This window comes from Centruroides vittatus, unplaced genomic scaffold, assembly GCF_030686945.1.
Source record: "Centruroides vittatus isolate TY-2023 unplaced genomic scaffold, ASM3068694v2 contig_1154, whole genome shotgun sequence".
NCBI lineage: Eukaryota > Metazoa > Arthropoda > Arachnida > Scorpiones > Buthidae > Centruroides > Centruroides vittatus.
Genome location: NW_027120741.1, coordinates 3,033,142 through 3,050,194, shown reverse-complemented (window position 1 = coordinate 3,050,194; position 17,053 = coordinate 3,033,142). Strand labels below are relative to the sequence as shown.

Below are 17,053 nucleotides of genomic sequence, written 5' to 3'. Positions count from 1 at the left end.
AATGATCACAAACACCTTGAAAACATCATCTTCGCAATTGTCAATTGTTGGCAAGTAATGTCTAAAGTTTTTTAATGCATCTAGCGTGAGAAAATGTAAAATTGGATTCTGGTGTGACGATTGATGTAGATTGTATATTTTCTTTTTGTTTATCTGTTATCATTTTATACATAAAAATACATTACATGTTAAGGCATTTTTATTAATAATAATAATATATTATTAAATATATTAATTATATATTAATAAATAAATCGATTCCCCTCCTGAAAAAAATTGAGTTCTCACCACACGCATGGAGTGAATTCATTTTTTCAGGAGGGGGTGACGACTTATCAGAGTGTGGGACAGTAGAAGTATGTCGACTTATCCAGTGGTGACGAGTTAAACGGTGTGTACACGGTATTTCTGAAAGGGCAGCATCCCATCCACTGTTTACGGCCACCGGAATTAGATGCTGCTATAAATGGGCATTTTCCAAATCCTAAGAAGTTACAAGACGTTCAGTACACCCATAACGGGCTGTTACTCATAAAAACAAAGGACCCAGCAGTCGCGGAGTTGGCCCTTCAGATAACATCCTTGGCGGGAACACAGGCCCAGGGGCGGCTAGCCCCAGAATGCACGTCGACAGGCTACGTCCTGAGAGGGGTAGACACCTCATTAACTGCACAGGAAACCTACGACCAGTTGGAGGAGGAGGGAATTCCGGTCATAGAGATATGACAGTTTACCCGGAAGAAAAACGACAAAACGGTCCCGAGCACAACGGTTTTTATAGCGATAGCCAGCAGATCACCTGTAGAGATGGTGAAACTATATTACCAGAGGTATAGATGCGAAAGGTTTTACCCCCGGCCATGGATCTGCAGCAGGTGCCAAGCATTCGGACACAGGTCGAATTCCTGTAGAGGAAGTTGACAGTGCCCTAACTATAGGGGTGGTCACGACTGGGCAAACTGCACAGAAACGACCAGCCGGTGTGCCAGATGCGGAGGGACTCACAGGGCGGATTCCCCAACTTGCCCAGAATATAGGAAGGAGCCTCAGCTACGAAGATGCTCGTACATAGAGGCTAAAGGACAGAAAGGGAAAGCCCCAACAACCTATGCCCAAGCAGCCACCTACAATAAACAACCCCAGAACAGAGATATCAGAATACAAAGGAAAGACAATAGGGCTCCAGGCCAAATGGAAGGGGACGCAACAATGCTGACCCTGGCAGAAAGGATAATCCATCTGGAAACACTAGTAGAGGCACTAAGCGCAGAGATACGTCAACTTCGATGGGCCAACAGGCTAAGCCAAGTAACAGGGACGTCTGAGGGAGGGCAAGCAGATGGTCCGAGGGCCCCTCCAGCGTCAACATCCCAGATTTTTAAATGCCCACCGCTTGCGGAGGGGAAGACCTGGCACCCGAGGCCATCCAAGAAGAAAAAAGGGAGATCAAAAGGTCTCGATTGGCACTTGATGACATTGGAGTCGGAAGGGCAGCCCTCTGATATGGAAATTGGCTTCAGGATGGGCCACAGGCAGACGGACTTAGCAGAGGAGAGCTGTGTAACGTCTCTGGCGGAAACGGCCAAATGTGGGCGGCGTACGATCAAGAACAGACCACAGAATGCCTGAAGAAGATAGAGGAACAAGGGATATCCGAATAGTGCACTGGAACGCCCGGGGATATGCTCAAAGTGGGACCTTTTGCTGGGGGAAAACTGGTTTAGGGAGGCGGACATAATCATGATCCAGGAGTCATGGCTCGCGGAGGGGAGAGCCTTCACTCTCCGGGGTTTACTGGTTTTTAGAACGACAGGTCAAATTCTCATGGCAGGGGGTTGCTAACAGCTGTAGCACAGAGGTGGCCGGCCAGGGTTCACATGGGGGGATCAGTTCCAACAAGGGTAGAGACCCTGGAGATACGGGTGCACTTCGCAAGGACCCCCATCTCTCTCGTTAACGTATATGCCCCAAACGGGATTCAGGAGAAGGAAATACTAAACGAGCTTACACAGGACAACTATAGTCAAAGGATATTGGGTGGGGATTGGAACGCCCACCATCCGTACTGGGACCAGGGGTGCAGCAGACCCGACACTTCGGGGCGTGTCCTTTTCAATTGGCTGATGGATGAAGACCTGTGTTGTTGGAACTCAGGGGAACCCACACATTTTCACGCTACGGGGGCAACTGCGACTGACCTGACATTTTGCTCCCCCACCCTCCTGGGGTCAGCCACCTGGAGGGAGAGCCATGACCTGCTGACCAGTGACCATGCTCCCATCCTCCTAACTTTGACACTTCCAGCAAACCACGACGGGCAGAAGAGACCCAGAATCCATCGGACTATGGACTAGGGAAAGGTCTGTGCACCTGGGTGACCTTTGGGCAGCGGAGAGCAGCAGGCCACAGGACCACAACGAATTTATAGGCCAGGTCAGGAAGGCAGTGGAGGGTCACTCCCGGATCCAAGTCTTTCCCCCCGAGGGAAAGCCCCCTTGGTGGAATTTAGATTGCAACCTAATCAGAGCAAGGAAAAGAAGGGCGTTTAGGAAAGCGCGGCAGCTTGGCTCCCTACACTGGTGGCTGAAGTATAAGCAGCTGAAAGTGCTTCTTCGGTGGCAGCCCGACAGGCAAGGAGGGAATGGTGGGGGAAAGTATGTGTGACCCCCCAACTCGGTCGACCATCTACAGGATCTTCCGGCGACTGCGGACCCCGAGCAGTCAGTCAGAGTCCCACTATGTCTTACAAACGACGGCCACCCTAACTGCTCTGGAAGAGCAAGTGGAAGCACTGGCTTCATTTTTCGGTTGGTCCCGCCCAATAGGGACATATGCTTCGCTGCGGGCTCCACCACAGACGAAGGTTCGGATGAACGAAGCAAAATTCCAGATGATCGAACTACAGAGGGCTCTTCACAGTCTACGGAATAAAACACCAGGGCCAGACGGTATCTCGGCTCTGAAGGGGCTCCCCAGGGAGGGGAGACAGGTACTGCTGGAGATTTTAAACCAGATATGGAACACGGGACAGTGTCCTACAGAGTGGAAGCAAGCACATATTATCTCAATTTTAAAGCCGGGGCGAGAGGCGACGGCGTGTGGGTCGTACCGTCTGATCTCCATAACCTCTCATATGGCAAAGTTATTTGAATGGATGCTTCTAATTTGCCTTCAGGATGCCTTGGTGGGCTCGCAAGTTTTCAATAGGAACCACTTCGGGTTCATCCTGTATAAGGGGATAGTGGACGCTATAATAACGATTCACCATACAAGTAGCGGTAGCCAGGGCCCAACGGAAATAGACGTACATGATTTATTTTACTTCATTAGATTTAGAAGCGGCCTATGACTCAGTACACCTGCTAGCAAAACTGGAGAACTTCGGGATAACAGGGAAAGCCCTATGGTGGCTGTCTTCCTTCTTATTGAACAGTGAGTTCCAGGTAAAGTGGAGGGAGGTGAGGTCATCCTCCCACCAGTTTGTACAAGGGGTGCTGCAGGGGAGTGTGCTTGCACCTTTACTGTTCACGTTGTACATGGCTGACCTCTGGATTGCCCTTCCCGGGGACGTGATGGCAATCCTATACGTGGATGACTTATACTTGATAGCAACGAGCACCCAGGTAGCAATGGTGGCGAGGAGAGCCCAAAGGGCCCTGGACCAAGTGGAACACTGGGCTGCGGGGTGGAGTATGGCCTTTTCGGCAGCAAAAAGCGCAGTCATCGATCTCTCCCCGAAGAAACAGAAGCCGCCGGTCAACCTCTGGCTATTCTCAGGGACAATCCCGCAGAAGGATACCTTAAGGATTTTGGGGCTACATTTCCTCAACTTGGAGCTCCCACAAGCAATACCTCAGGAATAAGCTAACATGGATGGGGGGTATCTCAGGTACTTTGCGTCGAGGTGCAACGGGGTGAGGACAGCAGACTTACTTAGGTTGGTGCAAACGGTCATTCCCCCTCCAAGGCAGAGTTTGGGGTGCTTCTGCTGGATGGCGCACCTCCCACGACAATTCAAAGGATAGAGAAGCCCATCCATGTGGCCCTCAGGATGGCCCTAGCGGTCCTGAAGACTACTTTGCTCCTTTCGGTGTACACAGAGACCGGGTTCATGGGGCTGAGAGCAAGGTTGAATCACCAGGCGGCAAACCAGGCAGTTACGTATATCTCGCGGGGGAAGTACAGTTCTCTACAGGGGATGATATCAACTGTGGACAGCCTGGGGCATTACAGGTGGCGGAAGTTCCAGGAGCCATTCATCTTCTGGGCAATGGCATATCTGGACCAGCTGGGCATATCTCCAGCCAGGATACAGAGGCAAACGTGGCCTCTGCCAAATATAGTCCAAATTCAGGGGAAGGTTAATCTAACGGCTTTTCAGGAGTAAATTACACCCACCAGGGAAATACAGGGCACTCTTTGATGAGATTGGGAAGAAGCAATGGGAGGGAAGGTTGTTAATAGGGACTGATGCCTCGGTAACAAACAACAGAGCATCGGCAGGGATCTGTATTCCTGCGTGGGACTCCAGGGAGACTTGGGGCCTAGCAGCGCACTGCAGGGTTTTTGGGGCAGAGGCTACTGGGATACAGCAGGCAATCGCCCTGGGGCATCAGAATGCTGGGCCAACGACAATTTTTACAGACAGCAAGTCGGTCCTACAGGCTATACTGAACGTCAATTTCAAGTCACTAGCGAAGATTATAGACTTAGCTTCATCGATTCACTCGTTTCCGGCTCCACTAGAGATAGTCTGGATGCTTGAGGATAAAGGGATTAACATAAATAAAGAGGCAGATAGGGCAGTGCGAGGGTACCCTCACAGGCTCATGGCAGAGGTCTCTCATGCCTGCTGACATACACTGCCTGATAAGGGACAGGGTAAGGATCTCACTAACGGACCGCTCGGCGGCGGTCCTCCGGGGCAAAGGGAGGGTTCACCTCAGGCCTTTTGACAGATGACCTTACCAAGTCTTTTTGACAGATGACCTTACCAAGTTCCAGATGGACTCTTACCAAGTCCAAGTGAGCCTTTTGACAGATGACCTTACCTAGTGTCGACGCTTCTGGCCAAGCAGGTTTTGTGCATTCGAGGGGGCTACACCCCACTCATGGTTGCCCGCATTGCGGGGAAGAAGAGACGACGGCACACTACTGGTTGCACTGCCTGAAGTACGTGGCAGCCCGGCAGGAATTGGGCAAGAGTCTGTCGGTGGACTTTACCCTGGTTAGGTCATTGATCCTGCTTTACTGGCCGAATGCGGCCAAAAATCCAAAAGCTCACTTAGCAAGCCTAGAGACTTACATCATATGAACAGGCTGCTTCTCATAGGAAGAAGGCGCCGTCTATCAGAGAAAAGGCAAACCTAGGCCGTAATCTCCACATGAACCAGGAGGGAGAAAAAGAAAGTTAAACGGTGTTGAGTAAACCGGAGTTTTTTAACATTAATGCCTATGTAAGTCCGCCGGGACCACAGAAAACTGACTACTTAACCGATGGTGTCGAGTTATCTGGGTGACGACTTATGCGGAGTTGACTGTATATATGTTTGTATATATATAAAATACTAGAGTAATTTGTAGAAATAGTAGGAACTCTTCTTGAATTCCAAGATTTTCTGCAAATTAAGTAGTTTATACTCGAGCTTGACCTTGTGGTGAATAAGCCTTTCTTAAATCTTTGTCAAGCCTGACAAAGCCATTCATATTCGAAGTTGCTGAAGTCAGATTTTACAGCCTTCAAGGGTCTCAGTTGTTCTTAGTTTTTATATCTATAATTTACCTGACCATTTTCTCTCTTTCGATTTCTTAAAGACATTTTTTTTTCTGACAAAATGGCAACTCTCTTATTCCAGGATGCCAAACAAAGGTAAAAAAGTTGAATTTTATGTATGCTAATTAGATGATGACAATATTTTCTACATATAGATCTAGTGGAAGGAATGGCAAAACTTGATCGAGGCGCCTCTAGCAGACACTGGGTAACAGAATCGGGAGTACAAAGGCGGCACTAGTGTTGTTCCACCTAGGACTTTTGTACTAATCTAGTACCTTTTTACTTGTTCCAGTACCAAGATACCCAACACCATTTTCCTAGTACCATTCATGAAATCCTAATATGTTTCCTTTCAATTCAGTACCTTTCAAAACATTCGTTTCTATTCTATTTACTTTGGCAGTAAATAGATGTTTTTATTGCTTCCTCATTCAAGTGCAGTAGTTGAACGTATTTTTTTTACAATTAAATTTAATAAAAACTACAAAATCGAGTTCTTACTGATTCCTGCGAAGCACTGTTATTAGCAAAGGAGCTACTTAAAAGCACCAACGATAAATGTTACACTTGGAAACCATCATCTGCTTCAACCATACAAAAACATTCTAGTGAGGAAGACTCTGATGACGATGATCTTACCAGTGATTTTTCAATGTGATAATTTTAAAGTTTATTACTTCACATTCATTACTTTTGTTTCAACATTTTGTTCATTTGGTTGTCATGAAAGAATAATAGCATTCTTGCAATATATGAATTTATCTTGTATGAATTTTGAATGTTACATGTAACACTATACATATTTTAATAAATAGAAATTTGATAAATTATAAATTTATATATTATTTATAAGTATATATTTAAATAATATATAATATATACAGTACCTACATTCAGCAGTTTACAGTCAAAGTAATGCCTGCATTAGTCAATACAGTTACTTCTTGACTTACGACAGGGTTCTGTTCCGCAACTTCGGACGTAAGTCGAAATGGTCATATGTCGAGAAGTGACTGTAGATCATTTTGACTTAATGTATTGATTCTGCACGTACTGTATGTATGTCGTATTATAGATATTAATATAGATTTTTAACAAAATACTATCACACATTACTGGTTAACTTTGTACCTGGTGGTGCAATAATATAGGTAACACTACAACCGACCACACAACAGTTATTTTTTAAAGTTTTCTGTGGCAAAAAGCTGTGGTTCATTATCACGGGAAGAAAACAAGCACCGCGTTCAGTACTATCCTACCCAAAGACGCACGTGTTTTCCCGAAGCAGTTTTCTTTGCCTGTGTACAGGTGGCACTCAACTCAGTTCCACTAGCTCTATAATACATAATGACTTGTTAGATCGTTACTTCTGATTGGATAATAGAACGTCACATGGTCACTGTAAAAAGATTTTTAAAAAATTTGTTATAGGAGTGATACGACGTGGTTATCATTTTTTTTTAAATTTGAAATTTAATGAAGTTTAAACTAAGCCATTTGCCAAAATATTTTAAAATTCAACTTAAGGGAAATTTCCTCCAAGAACATGAACGACACTGCAACCACAGATTCCAAATTGATAGAACATAAGACAAATATAACCAAACTTTCATATGGATCAACCAAAAATTGCAAAGTTATAAGGAATTCACACACAGATGAACATAAGGTTGCCTCAGAGAAGAAACGCTTCTCATTGGTTGCTTATTTGACATCACTCAAATTCTAAAACGAGATATCTTACTCCGTCCTTATGGTAATAACATTACTGATCAGAAGTTTGCAGCTTTAATTACACACTATTATTTCATTAATTATGATTTATACTTAATTAAATGTAAATAAAAATAAATTACAAATAAAAAAAGTCCGGGATATTGAGCAAATCTTTAATTTCTACATGTAAAGTTGAAATTAAAATGCGGTTTGCTTACTTTGTAAATGAAATCGATTTTATCTATTTTTGTGATATAATAATTTCTTAAAAGATTAATTTTGGTAAATTCTACATAGATGATTTATATATACATAAATTAATTTCTATTGCCAAACCAGTTTCTTTTTTCAAACCAAAAATTATATTGGTCTATTTTTTAATTTTTAATACTCATATGCTGAAAACGATATTATTTACTCAAATATTTTTTAAAAATACCGTATTTACTCGCATATAGGATGAGGTTTTTATTCATTTATCACAGCTTCAAATTCCTAGGTCGTCCTATAAGTGCCAGTGACAGATTCTTATCATTTTTGCAAATAATTTTTGTGAACTGTGTATTTGCATTTTTTACTAAATGCTTACCCTCTTGTATTTAAAAACAAGTATTTTATCTGGGTCATTTGAATCGTTCTTGTATATTGTCGGGAGTAAAGATGAATAGCAATAGGAAACGCAAAGCTTTTGAATTGAATTCCAGATTGAAATTCCAAAATTCACAGGAGCCCGACATAAGTTTTAATTCATTCCCAGGTGAAAACAGATGATTATTCAGAAAACAGAATTCAGAAAAACTCATAAGTGTAATCAACAGAGTGGATTCGACTGTTAAGAATTGGCAAAAAAGGTTTCCGATTGCCCAGCTTTACATGAACAAATTATGTTGTTGATTTTACAAGAGTTTTCTTTGAAGTTTAAAATGTCAGTAAGTTATGCGGGACAATGTGTGCATTTACGTGCATTTGATATTTTACTTGTGATGAAACAAAATAAAATTAGAATTGTATTAATAAATCAAATTTTCTTTATTTTGATCTTTAAAGTCACACCTCGTCCTATATGCGAGTAAATATGGTAACTGTCAAAAAACAATTTTCTGTTGTAATTTGTATATACAGTAGACCCTCCTATAACACGGGTTCATATAAGACAGATACGTATAACACGGTGGAAAAATTGTGACTGTGTTTGTATAACATGCTAAAAGAGGCTCGTATAACATGGTAAAAGAATGAGACAGATTGTCATGGCCGACTTGTGTCTCGACAGGATTGGTCAAATCTGGACCAATAGTGGACATTGCACAAACTGTTGAGTTTAAACGAGCAGTGGACCTACTAAAAACATTTATTATTCAATGGCCATAAACATTATATTTCTATTAATGATGTCTCCAAAGTTCAGTGAATTTTTTGCAGAAAGAATAACTTATCAGGAAACACTTCTGCCGTTCGATGAGCCACTCCACGACAAAAACAAGCTTAAGGAATGGTGTCTTCGAATGGTGCACACTCAGTAAGTATTCCTACAAATTTTTGTTTATAGCATAGTTATATGGATTATTCCCAAAAAAATTATACGTGTTTTGGAAATGTTAGAGTCAAATTAGTCTAGAATCGATTAATTTTATGGAAGAAAACCTTTCAAACACTTGTGTGAGTTAGGGGGTAGCTGTAGCCCCTAACCCGCACAAGTGCCGGACTGTGAATTGCTCATGTATTTGTAAAATCTGAGTGACTGGTACAACACAGAATGTATCTACCATGTTATAGGGGGATCTACTGTATTAAAAATATGTTTAAGTGTTACAAAAAACACAATTAAAAAAAATATCAGGTACAAACTTTTTTTTAATTTTCTATTGTTATTACAATTTATCTTCCTTTTTGCAGAGGAATGATCGTATTTAATTAAATTCTTTAAAAATTTCAATTTAATCCAGAAACATCTTCTGGCAAGTCACTTCTTTGTTTAATTAATGATGTTATAGATGAAATGGTTTTACATTTGAAACTCGGTTTAACATTTTTTGTAAAATTTGATTCCATTTTTTAAAAACTAAATTAAAGAAATTTTCTGATGGCTGTGATAGTCCACCAAACAATAAATCCTTAATATAAGGCATTTTTGTATAATTATGCTCATTTTTACTTTCGTGATTGAGACTTCCTAAATTTCAATATTTTTTTGTACTTCCTTACAATCCATCCTGATAAGTACTGTAATTCATCATTTTTTAATGTAATGGATTTTTTACATTTCCCTCAGATATCTAACATAAATCATCATTTACATTTACACTGCATGAATTAATTTTTGAAGCCCATTGTTGAAGTGTTCAAACTGCAGGTAATGTGGTATTTATACTTAAGAAATCAAATTAATATCATCTTATGCTTAAATATAAAAGTAAATGCCAAATTCATATCTTCTTTCTTCCATTTAATTTTCCTTTTTCTCTCCAGCAGGTTATATATTTGTGTTTCTGTAAAGGTACCTTTCAATATTGATATAACAAATTTTTTTTCCTTCAATTTTTCATATTCTTTTTAGATGATGACAGTTGTACTTTTTCAAAATTTCAGATTTCTTAAGATTGCTTGAATATGCTCTCAATATGTTTAATCTTCATTTTTAAAATAGAATTTTCATGTTTTAATTTAAAATTAAGATCTAAAGTTTTACAATCATTACATTTAAGAGATTCTTCTGGTTTATCCAGTTTATTTACATGTAAAAGTTTTCCTTTCAGTTTTTTTTCTATTTCTTTTCAATGATTCTTTCCTTGATTTGACTAATTAGTATTTTCATTTTTTATATTTCCTAAATTTACTGTCAGCAGTGAAGTTTTCTTTAGCTTAGGTTTTGCCAATAAACCTAATAATCCCTTAATTCAGCTTTTAAATTTTTCTCAAAATAATTTTCTGTAAAATGATCAGAGCAAACATAAGAATCAGGAGTGAATTTGTCTTTTCTTATATAATTATGAATCCATTTTCTTCTTATTATTGAATCTTTAGGGAATCTAAAATAACTAACTTTCCTGTTTAATAACATTGTTTTAAGATAGCTGTTATTACAAGTTGCAATAGCACAATGTTCCTGCATCTACAATTTACAATTTTTTTTATAAAACTCATTTCTACCCTCAAAATTAATTGTTTTGCCATTTTATAATTATCATCAATAAAAAGTTTTTAAAATAAAATTTAATAGCATATGGCACTATACATAATTTATTTATTAATATTAAGATTAATATAAAATTTTAAAATAAAATCCCTTAATAGCCAGGAAGGTTACACAACTCACTGCTGGATTTTACATATACTGTATTTATTCATATCTCATTGTTTCATTTAATTTTCAGATTATTTTACTCCATTTAAAATTTATTGATTAAAAACATTTACTTTTCTTTAGTTTAGTGATAATTATATATTCAGAAATGCAACTTATAGTTTAGCTAATGATTACCCTATAAATTATCAAAGCTTTATTTTAAATTAAAAGAAATATAACTATCTTTTTCTTATTATTTGTCATCTCTTTCTATAAAATATTTGGAAATTGTTCAGTTAATAGTAAAACTTTCCCAAATATGATTCAAACATTATAGCAGATGCAATTCCTTGGCACCATCAGCTAATAAGAACAGAGAAATTGATCTTGGCTAAAAATCTGAGTGTCAAATTGACTCACTTGTTCTATAATTAGGAATAAAATCTGAAAATTTTTGAGTCAAGGTAATTTTTTGATGTTTAAAAAAATTTTACACATTAGACTATTACTTTGTTGAACATTGACATGTCTTGCAAATTAAAAAACTGCTTTTTCATCATGACAAACCCTTTTGGAAAATAAAAAGAGGCTTGTTACAGTGAGCAAAAGTGAGAAAAAATATAAAAATCATTACTATCAAAAAATATATTGTGAAACTGATTGCAGGGCTTAAAGCAGTCATGGCAGTGAATGTAAGTGAGAAAAGAGAGTCCACACTGAAAAAAAAAAAAAAAAGCTAATAGTGTTAAAGTGAACTAAAAGAGGCATTATAAAAAAAACACACAAACACACACACATTTTGTATCAATAACACATGATATTAGATTGATTATTAAGTGGACTGAAAAAATTAAATATGAAAATAGACCGAGTTTATACTCCAGAAATGTGACCAGTAAGACTACATTAAGCCAGGACCACCAGTGGCCAAGCAGTCTTCGTACCCTGAACACTGGGAGTTTGGTCACAGGTTTGTGCCTTGCTCAGATGGGCTGGCCATGTGGAGTTTTCTGGGTTTTCTCCATATCTGTAATGCCTAAATAGGGACCAGTTTCCCTTAAAAAGACCTCCCAGAAGATATCCCCCTGAACAGATCACCAGAAGTTATGGCAAGTGTTGCATTGCCATAACTTAAACAAGCATTAAGCCAGATCAGGCCTGCATTAAGTTTTCATGGAGTTCCCACCATTATACAGCAAAGGAAATGGAAGAGTAACATAACTACCAGAATGTGTCTCCATACAACATGCCAAATTTCAAGGGACATTTTTTGATTTCTTGTTTAAAAAAATTTGTAATTAAAAAAGATTTTCTTTTAAGTCATGCTGTAGTTTCTGTACTTCTCTTGTTTTCTCCTCATCACCACATTGAATTTTCTTTGCACCTTCCAATAGCCCTTGGACAAGATGTATCTCTTCAACATTGGTTTTCTCAACAGCATTTTGTAGTCTATTAGTGGCTTCTTCAAGCATTCTGGACCTCGTTTCTCTTTGCATTTCTTCTTTAGCTCAGCTTCAGAGTATCAATTTTCTCTCTCTCCTGTTCAAGTGCTTTTATTTTTTCTTCTTCTTCTTCTCTCTCCCTTCCTTCTTGTTCTTTTTTCTGCTTTCCTTCTTTCAGTTTACTTTGCTTGTCCAAAAAGCATTGTAAATAGCATATGCATTGTGGGCCAACTTAAGTAACTCCTTTGTCATTGGCACCAAAAAGACATTATTGTTGTATACACAGAGTCCATCTTTTAGTATCAACAATGAATTTATCATTCATTCTGACAGAGGCTCTGTCTTCTGTCAGAACGCTCTTTCAATCTGCATTGCCATGACTGAGAGCCAACAACCTTTGACTACTTTAGCAATGGGTATTTTGGCATCCCAGCAGAATTCTTCAGGTCAATTTTATGAATTTAAAAATGCAAAGAGACTGTAATATATAAATTAAAAAATTTTCGTTTATTGACTTGCATCTAGGCACCTATGTATCCAGAAAAAATACATGGCGTTTTCTTTATTAAATTTCTTAAAAATAAATAACAGTTGAACTGCAGGCTTTCTAGTAATCCTCAACTGATATGTTCTGAAGTGATTCCCACAGTAGTTTTCGAACTTATGACTTTTTTTCAGAGAAATTTTACGAAAATTAATACCTTGCCACCACCTGCAGTAAATTTTCTCGCAGCGTGAGTGCTGTACTCTCACGATTGTTATGTGCAACAATTGCGATTTAATAAAATAACAATGTAGAATATTTAACCTTTACCACAATGCTATACATTCTATCTTTGTTTCAATGACAGAATCAATCCCAATTCTTGTCAAATAAGTCATTGCAGCTGTTTTGACAACGCGATTTTCTCGCTTCAGTGTTATCGCCCTGCTGACTCTGGATCAGTTGCATAAGAAATTTAACACTTTCAATTTTGCAACAATTAAAATTTATGTTCATTACGTAGCAATACCATTTAGTAAGCGTGACCGAAATATTTATTTGGTGATTTTATCAATATTTTTAAAATGATTAAAAATAAAATAAAATTACAGAATTCATTACTGGCAATATTAGTTGTCAAATTTAAAATAATACATTCCCAAGTACAATAAAACAATTTGTTAGTCATTCGATCCACAACTGACAGAAGGGAGTTTATGAAAACAAACTAATTAAACATTTAGCAGTTTTTTGTCCTTCACAGTGAGGGACCGGTAGTGTCTATTACTTTCGCGGGAAAAAATATACAAAGCTTTACTACCCTGAAGTTGAAAAATAATTAGTGATGTAACGAATATTCGGTTACTACCCGGTATTCGGCCTATTTTTCACTATTCGGCCGAATACCGAATACCTAAAAGCAGAAGTAAGAAATAACAAAAACACAATAAATTAATCATTTTTGTAACTTTTATTAATGCTGAACATTAAACTATAATTATTAAAGTTAATAAGAAATATCATCTAACTCTAGTATTAAATCATTTCGTAGTTAAATAATATTATAGCCTTTATCTAGCCCGATATCTTATGGCATTGATGGCGTGTAGGTTAGAATGTATCGGGCATTAATGTTATTGTTTAGTTAATTATGTTATATTCGTATTCGCGTATATTTTAATATGTATACGATATTTTAAAATGAGTTACGAAACGTTTTATTGAAACTTATCGTATTTAATGAAAGAATTATTTATCTATTTCTAGAAGATGAGTAACTAATATATAATTTATTTTATATATAAAGCAAAGAATGAGCATTTTTCATTATATACAAAAGATAACATTTGAAATCATGTTAATTTTAAAAATATTGACAAAAACAATAGCAACAAAATATCACAAAACTTCACAAATAGAAACTCCCCAATAATATATTTGAACTGTTCCACAACTGGGGAGAAACTAGACCATATTATGTCACCACTAAAGTATATCCTTAGGGTACTATTCAGTCTACAAATACGTAGTAAAAACAAAATTTTAGTGTTTAATTAAATTAATGATCGATTGCAAATAAAATAACTTATAAGTTATAACTTACATCTAAATACCAACAACTGCCGAATCATAGCGGGCTATTTACGGCTATTACATAAATTATAAACCAATTTGGCACTAGAGGTAGACGTTGGGCTCCATCTCATATTAAGTTTAATAATTATAATTTAATTAATTAATTTAAATTATTTAGACCTAATGGAAGAAAAAATCGTAGTGACAGCGGGCCAATAGAGAGCACGGTGCGCGATCTTTGCCATAATGCGGTTTGCGCGCCAATTTTCGTACGTGCGTTAATCAAGCCGAATAGTTTGGCCGAATATTCGGCCATTCGGCAACGCTCCTGGCCGAATATTCGGTATTCGGCCACGCTCCTAGCCGAATATTCGGTATTCGGTTGAGGCCAAATATACTATTCGTTACATCACTAAAAATAATACATTCCCGTGAAATTTAACAAACCTGACGTCAATAAGTAGATGATGAAATTATTTATAGAGAGTTGATATTTGATAAGTTTAGTTTTTTGCATTTACAGATCAAATTACAAAAAATATAAATAAAAATCTCATTTTTTAAAAATTAAAATCATAAATTTTTGCTTACAAACGATCAAGATGCAACGCACGCTTTTTATTTTTATAATCGCTTTGTTTTATTCAGACACAAATATTATTCCTATATAGATTTATTAATTATAATAAACATATTTTAATGTAATTTTACACATAATGTAACACACTAATTAACGTCTGAAATGAAAAAAGTATTTGAATCGACTCCCGCCCCTAAACGCGCCACAGTAATTAATCGATTCTGAGCATGTCACGTTGCATCAAATTAAATAATTTTTATAAATTAAAATAATAAACACATTTATATAATAATTGGTTATATCTCGCAATAATTCGCAATAATAATGTAAAACACACCGTACTTATAGTTTAGAATTTCCGATAATATTTAATTTACTTTTGAATTTTAAAATATAAGAAAATCATATTTTTTAAATTAAGTTTTACGCATTTATATCTGAACTTCTGATAATACAAAGATATAAGAATCCATCAAAAAATCTAATTAATAATAATTAAAATCGAGGGAAAAAAACAAAAATTTGAAGATAAATAAATTTCAGTGGTAAAAAGTCAGGTATGCGATCACGTGACGGCCGTAACCAAACGGTCCAGGTTGCTAAACTCCAGGAGAAGTAAAAACAAACATCGGCTCGTGTCTAGGACAATAAACTTGAACGGGAGCGAAGATGAAACATGACACCATCTAATTTATGCTAATTATATTCTAATATTTAAAAATTAAAATCTTCAATCTTATAATCGAGATGGGTTGATGATAATAAGCGCAGAGCCCAAACGGTTAGAAGTTGAAAGTAGAAATTTGGTATACAGGGTACGACATGAGAACGTACAGTACATTAAAAAAGGATTTTTTCGAAAATGATAAAACTTTGTTTATCTTTATTAATTATTTTGTTACTACTGTATTAGGACTATGACATCTTTTAGGGTTTATCATATGTAGAAACGACTTTCAGATTTTAGTTTTTAAATATACAGTAATACCTAACTAATTTTACAATAAAATTCTTATTCAAATTTACAGCTTACTTATAAATATGCATTTGGCATCACTAGGGATTGCTGGATCCCTCATCTAGCAATCCAGCTGGATCCAGCGCTGCGGATCCGCAAATACTCAATTAACTTTCTAAATAATGGCGCAAAAGTCTACGTTGTCGGTCGCTTTCGGGACATTCCAATTTCCAACGCTGACTCAGCGCTGATCTCAACGTTCGTTAAAATTCGTTCCTTTTTTCAACGTTGAGGTAGCGCTGTTGTCAGCGCTGACTCAACGCACTCAGCACTCAACAGATATGTTGACTGCTACTTTCCAATGAATTGTGGGTAATTGGAGCGACGTTTGAATAAAAAATGGCGACAATGCAGGAGATGCACGTTACTGTGGACAACGAAACTTATCACTTTATAGTTGATGAAAAACAAGCGAAAATGATGACGGAAGGTAAGATTTAAAAAAAATTGAATATCATTTCAAGTAAGCAATAAATTTATTTTTCATTGTTTTTGTCAGATCACAATTATTTACTAGAATACATAAATAAACTTCGATCTGAGAATCAGAAGCGTTCAGCATCTACAGGTACTGTACATATTTTATATTAATAACAAATTAAATGTATTTAACCAAATAGATAATTATTGTTTTTATAAATTTTAATAAAATTCCTCTATTTAATTTTTTACATATATATTTAATGATAGAACAAACAACTTCTGAAAGATCAGAAATGAATGTACAGTCTGTACAACTTTCTGGAACAGAAAAAATTGGTAAGTATATATTAAATAATAATATACAGTAAGGATACTTTGTAATTATTATATATTGAGATTTTCTTTTAATTAATGCAATTTAAATTGAACAAGTAAACATAAATAACAGCTTTATATTAAATATAGACAATATATATTTATTAGAATAAGTGTTCATAAATTAATTTTTTGATATTTATTTTAATGAATGAATGGGAACATTCTGTTGAAATTTATAATTATTAATTCTTTTTAAATAGTTCAAAAAAATTTTCTTGACAATACCAAAACAGTATGCAGTATTATGTATATTATATCAGATATCATGTTAAAGATTTTGTGTAAATAATAAATTATAGCAAACTATAAAAGAATTCAAAATAAAGATTTTTTTTTTTAATTTTTAAGCTAATGAATGGACTCGCCAAGCGA

The 17,053-nt window shown here is 36.6% G+C and overlaps 1 protein-coding gene and 1 long non-coding RNA gene across 2 annotated transcripts in view; one reads left to right on the top strand and one right to left on the bottom strand.

Annotated features, from left to right (window-relative positions):
• LOC136979153 (uncharacterized) overlaps positions 1-17,053 on the bottom strand; it is a 77,898-nt gene that overhangs the window by 19,630 nt on the left and 41,215 nt on the right. The window lies entirely within an intron of this gene.
• Positions 16,034-17,044, top strand: LOC136978519 (uncharacterized). Its single transcript, XR_010881239.1, has 3 exons — positions 16,034-16,448; positions 16,571-16,639; positions 17,030-17,044. It is a non-coding gene; the product is annotated as an uncharacterized lncRNA (long non-coding RNA).